A 6,146-nucleotide genomic window follows, 5' to 3' on the forward strand; every position below is an offset into this window, starting at 1 on the left:
CTTCTACAGTCCAGGACAGTTCAAGACCTCCCTCTTAAAGGAAATTCCCCTCCCCAACACCTAGGTCCACAAACCATGCACTCTTCAGCCTACCCGAGACTCTGATCTGCTCCCGACCAAGCCCTCTGGTTGCCTGTAGATCCCTTGCTCCAATCACCCACTCTCACCCCTTTAGCCCATGCTCCCTTTTTCTCCACTTCCCTCACTGTTTACAACCTCCCCACCCCCATTATAAAGCTGGTTGATTCCCAAAGCCAGGTCTGTGCTCAATACCCTAACAAAATGGGCAGAATTAGCCCTGCCCCTGTACAGCACACACTGTAGCTTTACTTCAGGAAAGGCAGTAGGGCCTCATGTGAAAGTCAAAGTGTAGTGAAGACAAACAGCCTTAACAAATGTTTATAACATGACCATAAAGTAATATGGCATTTGTACAGCACCCATTTCTGTTGATAAGGGTGCAAAGTAATGTAGGTGAACACAGAGGAATGAGAGATTAGTCCATGGAGTTCAGAACGCATGTGTGTATTTGGCTAGTACGAAGCTAGGTGGCGTGGCCACATACCTGCTAGCAACACAAGCAGAACTAGCTTGTGGATGGGTGCTGTAGAGAGCATTCAAGTCAAGGAGACTTCAGTTAGACCGAATGCTATTGTGTCTTATCTGCATTCTAGTGGCAGGGGTTATATTAACTGAATTTATTGAAGCACACCCGGAGGCATCATGGAGCTGGCGTCATGATAATTCTTATGAGATCACCGTTTCTAGACTAGCGCTGTTTTCAGTAGCCAACTAAAGACAAAGTGGTCTGCGGTCCCCTGCAAAGCAAAAAAAGGTAGTCATTCCAAGCCCTGGCAGCAGCCACCGAGAAGGTGCACGCCCTTTGAGCCCGGCATGTAGTGGACAAATTTGGCTTGGATTTTCTGTTCCATGCCATAGAAAGCCAGATGTACCATGCACATAGACGAACATGATCCAGTGACGAGTAGGCGATGTGTTTGGCGGCCATGCCTGTGGGAGGGATACAGCCAGCTTCCATTGAGTGATACGTACCCGAGCGTAGTGGCCAATAACTTGTTTCGGTGACAGATGCCAAGTCCTGTTGTGCGGGTAAATGGGAATCCATTCTGTGGGTGCTCTGCACTCTCCTCGCGTGGCTAATCGATGCCCTACCCGCCTGGGGCAATTCACCTGAGATACAGATTAGGTCAGTCAAGACAGATGGGAAGAGTGCCTTCTGGAAGGAGAGGTGATCCACAAAGCAGCAGATGCTGAGGTATGGAGTTCCATACTGTGGGTGCTTGGACTGAGAAGGAGGATCCCCTATTATGGTTGATTTAGTGAAAGGGATGACCAAGAGGAGAGCTGTGCCTGATCAAGTTGGTTTGATTTTTTGGGGATGAGCTTGTGTTGAAGATATTAGGGGCCTGTGTGGTGCAGAGCATGGTGGGTGATGCCTCGTCTTGAAGGTGGACTGCCCCCACAGGAGCAGTGCCGGACACAAGGGGTGCGGGGAGGTTTGATGTGCCCTCTATGGACATGGAGGACCCGAGCTGCAGAGGTGCCCAGGTAGGGGGATTTGGCATAGTCTAGGCAAGAAGACAGTCATGATTGCGGCTACTCTGGGGTTAGGTGAAGTATGGGAAGATGCACGATTGACAGGTGATGACAGGCTTGGAGTGGATTGAGAAGGAGGCAGTTAGCTGTCATCCAGTGGGCGATTTCCGCAAGGTGATAAGATTAGAAGGTTCCTTTGGGTGTCACCTGCATAGTTGGAGCAGGACAGGCCATGTGAACGGTAGAGGTTAAAGACTAGGGGTGAGAGGTGCCTTTTGGTACTCCCATTAGTGACAGGGCGTATAGTAGAGATGGGAGACATATGCAATTTAGGATATGCTGGAGAGGAAGGATATTTACTTCAATGCTGCATCCCAGAGGCCGAGTGATTGGAGTCTGATGCCATCGACCTCAGCTCCCCCAAAAACAGAGGGTGCTGAGAAGAATAAGTGGCACAATCTTGTGCGTTTGAGGTTCTTTTGTGACTGTCCCATATCGAGACTAGTGGTTTTTAAATATGCAGGAAAACTAAGTGCGAAGAAATATTCATTTACTCCCACTTCAAACAGTAGCTATATTCAAAGGAGGGCTAAATTCCAAATGCAGTTAGAAATTGCAGCTAGAGTAAAAAAATGCAAGCCCACAACACAATGAAGCACGCATCAGACTGGCAGGGGGCTGCCATCCAAAAATGAGTTAGAGGGCAGCCCCCAAGCGCTATTCCCGGGTGCTGGAGTCCTGGCTTTTTTGAACCTCCTGGTGACAAGAGAACATTGAGATTTAGTGTCCTGAATCTACCATGTGCCCTTAGCTCTCCTGGTGTAAAACGGGGGATGGGGCAAATGATCCTACACCCGGGGTGGCATTTAATTGCACCCCAGACCGCCAGTGTGTTATAGCAGCTGCTGGCTCACGTGTGCATTGCAGTGTCATTCTCTGACGTATGAGCACTTTGCTGTCCCGTAAACCAAGGGCAGATAGCTGGGAGTACCTCCACTGTAGTGCCTGGGACCAGAGCTGCATGGTCTACAGCTTCTCCCATCACACCACCCTGCAGGAGATGGGACTACTCCCAGCATATCACCATGCAGGTGATGGGGAGCAGGTGCAAGTGGATCTAGGTCAACTGGCCTAAGCCCTGCCAACCTGCTGCCTTCCTGCATGCTGCTCTTTCACGACTTAGCAAGCCCCACCCACCTGGTGCCGTCCTGCCTGCCGCTCTTTCACCACTTAGCAAGCCCCACCCACCTGATGCCTTCCTGCCTGCCATTCCTTTTCCCTACTCATGGAGCCCCCCAGCCTCTTTTCCTTTGCAGATGGGGAGCAGGCGCAAGTGGATCTAGGTCACCTGGCCTAAGCCATGCCCAACTTAGCCCTGCTTCTTCCTTCCTGCTCTTAACTATTAAATCAAGAACGTCTCTCGTCCAGACGTCCTAAGCGAAGGGCTGACGAAGAAAATGGCAATTCCAGAAGGACCCAGGGCCCGACCCCTTGCTCAGACAGCAGGTAAGCATGCACCAACATGTGTTTACTCTGTCCCCACAGGCCATCACCACCCCCTTTGCCCACCCTCCCCCCGTGTTGTTCCCTTGTACCCCCACCATTCTCACAGGTGTTGCCCGTTTTATTTGATTCTTCTACCCTGCTCCCCCCCTAACCCCCCCTCAAGCCTACTTCTGCAGGAGTCTGTCCTGACACATTCTGGTTTCACAATCACTGTCTTGGGGCCAATGCTGGATTTGACTTTTATAGACTTCATTCACTTGTGTCACCTTTTCTCAACTCTCATGCTGGACTCTTTTGCATCTTTTACTCATGGTGACCCTGAATCATGCTGTTCCAATCTTAATCTTGTATCCTTCTTAATCTTGTATCCTGGCTTGCAACATTGTGTTACTACTGACTTCTGCAATTGTATTCACTCTTATCTTGCTTCTCCAATCTTTTTGACTGCCAACTCCATCTTCTCCCCCACCCCGTTTTCTTCTATGTACTTACACTTTCAGAATTGTCTCTGGACCTAGTATGATGGCAACCTCATCTGTCCCCTCCCCTTACTTGTTTTTTCCTCTCCCCCAGTCCCCTCCGGCACTATCGGAAAGGTCAGGCCTAGTATGTTAACGGCTTGTTTTGTTCTTCCCCTTCCTTTCTGCACCCCTCTCCTCTTGTTTATCCCCTTGTACCCTCCCTTGCCTTGAAGCGCTTTGAAACACGTGTATAGGCGCTATATAAATAAACTATCATAGCCAACCGTCACAATGGAGCCAGATATGGACACAGGGACAAGGTAGTGGTCAAATCATAGTAGTTGGTTTGAGGTTTTTAAAGAAAGAATAAGGACCAGTAATAGGTAGGTCAGCGGATAAAGAAGTTTGAGACACAAGTTTTAATGTTTACACACCAACTTTAATTCTGTTAATGTCCTTTAATGGTGAATTGTATGGAGGCTTCCGTCCATTTTTATAACACTGGTCCGATAAGTTTACAGCTTTAGCGTGGTTGACCTTAAACAACCGACATCCTCCCTTTCTGAAGTCATGCTTAGCACATAAATTCCCCCTTTTCAATATCATGTAGTTTAGAGGGACACACACTTCAGTGTTTGGCGTAGTATGATCAAGGGCTAAAGACTTGGGCAAGACTGCGAACCTGGGCAGGCAGCAGACTGGCACAAACAGCATGCATTTGACATGATAGTACAATGTGGACTAGTTCAGAGTAGCTAGTAATGTTTACCAATATTCAGGGTTTGAATTCACCGGGTGCTGCGGGGTTATAGTCGAATAAGCCCAAAAGGACTGCTGGGACACAGATAATGGCAGTAAAGTAATGGGTCAAGATAATTGTGCAGTGTTCCGATTTTCATCTACGTGCGATAAGTTCCTACATGGTGATGACGGGACCGATTATTCAGGAGCTAGTTTTAGCTATTGCAAGTTCATTTTGATACCAGAATGGGAATTAGTTTTTAAAAAAGTATACCAAGTCCATGTTTTGTCGGCTACCGTTCACAACCACGTGGGGCGGCTTCTCAAGCAGCAATAGTACAAATAAAGCAGTTATTCTGTAGGCAATTTTTTGTAAATAAGTGAGGAAAAACACCCTTGCCTTTCAATACGAACTATTTGAATAATCCTCAAGAGGCATTTTATAGTGTAGTTAACCACACATTGAGGCAATATAATAAAAACGTAGCCAACTGCTACAGCGAAGATGTAAATTAAGCTATAGCAAGGTACTTTACACAAAGACTCCCTGAAATTCGCATTTCCAATTCTATCCAATAAAAAACACGGTTTTCCCGTGCAAAACGTTGAAGGGTGGGTGTTTCTATCGTACTACAAGGACACGATGCTGTGCTAAGGTGACGTTCCTGCCGACAAGTCCTTCTCAACCAAGGGCTGGGAATAGGGGCAATAGTAAAAATATTGACGAGCCTCGGCTCACATCCTACCCCTTGCAGTAAGCTATCCGGGGTTTCTGCTTCAGATTTCACTGCACTGCTGTTTCTACCACCATAACACCACGCGGGGCCAGGCGATCGCCGCGTAGGCTTTATTTTTGTCGTTACCTCAATCAGATCGCACCGTGTGCGGCGGCGGGGGAAGAGAAATAGCGGCCACTGGAGAGTGTCACGGTACTCCCCGTGATTGTGCGTTTTAACCCTGTTTTGCCCACGCTCCGTGACGGTTCAATCAATAAAAAGCACGCGCCCTGGCACCTCAACGGCAAGATCTTTTCGCGGGCTTTTCCAGCCCCTCCCCCTCATGGCGGCAAACAGCGCGGAACCGGCGTTGACTCTTGGCCGCATCTGCACCCGCTACCCGGCGTTGCTCCCAAAGAAGCACAACCCATACATGTCAATTCCCGCTTTTGGCGGGAGTCACCACCACTTATGTGCTTTTACCCGCCAAGCTCCTCACACGCCCATAGGAATCAATGGGATGTCACCCGCCAAATGCAAAGTGTTTTCACCCGCCCAAGGGCCATGAAAGGCTGAGCTCTATGACAACTAGCTAATTGTTTCTTTTCCCCCGATAGCTCTTTATTTCCAATTGAGGTAATGGCAAGGATAGGCGCTTATCTCTTGCACAACCAGTGTCTCAAACTCGTCGCCTCACCTGTTAAGTAATTGAAGAGCGAAGAGACCACCGGCAAAGTTGCTTCAAAGAGGAAACTTTTCGGGGAGTGTAAACGGTGACTGCTTCTACTCGTCTTCAATCTCTGCTCCCGTCACACGCGTTGCTTTACAACTAGTTGCAGGCAGCAACAGGAACTTTTCTAGCTTGGCGCGCAATAAATTGGTGTTTTGGGCGGGGGTATTCTGATTGGTCGAGCTTGGCGCGGAGCTGGAATGAGGCGGGGCATATGGGCTTTAACTCTACCTACAAGGGCGGAAACAAGTGGTTGAGTGGCGGGTTTTTACATAGACAAACACCGCCTCTTGTCTGGCCCGCCTCCGCTTCTTATTCAATTTGGAATGCTTTGAAAACGTTTGTTGCCTGTACTTTATATGGCCGCTTTCTGGAAAGTGTGCGACTAGACACCGAAAAAAGACTATGCCCTTGCAACAGAGGATTGACTTGTAA

General features: G+C 48.6%; 1 protein-coding gene across 1 annotated transcript in view; it reads right to left on the reverse strand.

Moving 5' to 3' along the window:
* Positions 1 to 5,860, reverse strand: part of UHRF1 (ubiquitin like with PHD and ring finger domains 1) — a 31,344-nt gene extending 25,484 nt beyond the window's left edge. Inside the window, exon 1 of the mRNA XM_069649349.1 lies at positions 5,679 to 5,860. The gene's annotated coding sequence lies outside the window, so the exon portion shown is untranslated. The remainder of the gene's footprint in view (positions 1 to 5,678) is intronic.
* Positions 5,861 to 6,146: the final 286 nt, after the last annotated feature.

This window comes from Ambystoma mexicanum, chromosome 1p (genome assembly GCF_040938575.1).
Source record: "Ambystoma mexicanum isolate Mex_15411 chromosome 1p, UKY_AmexF1_1, whole genome shotgun sequence".
In the NCBI taxonomy this organism is placed as follows: Eukaryota; Metazoa; Chordata; class Amphibia; order Caudata; family Ambystomatidae; genus Ambystoma; species Ambystoma mexicanum.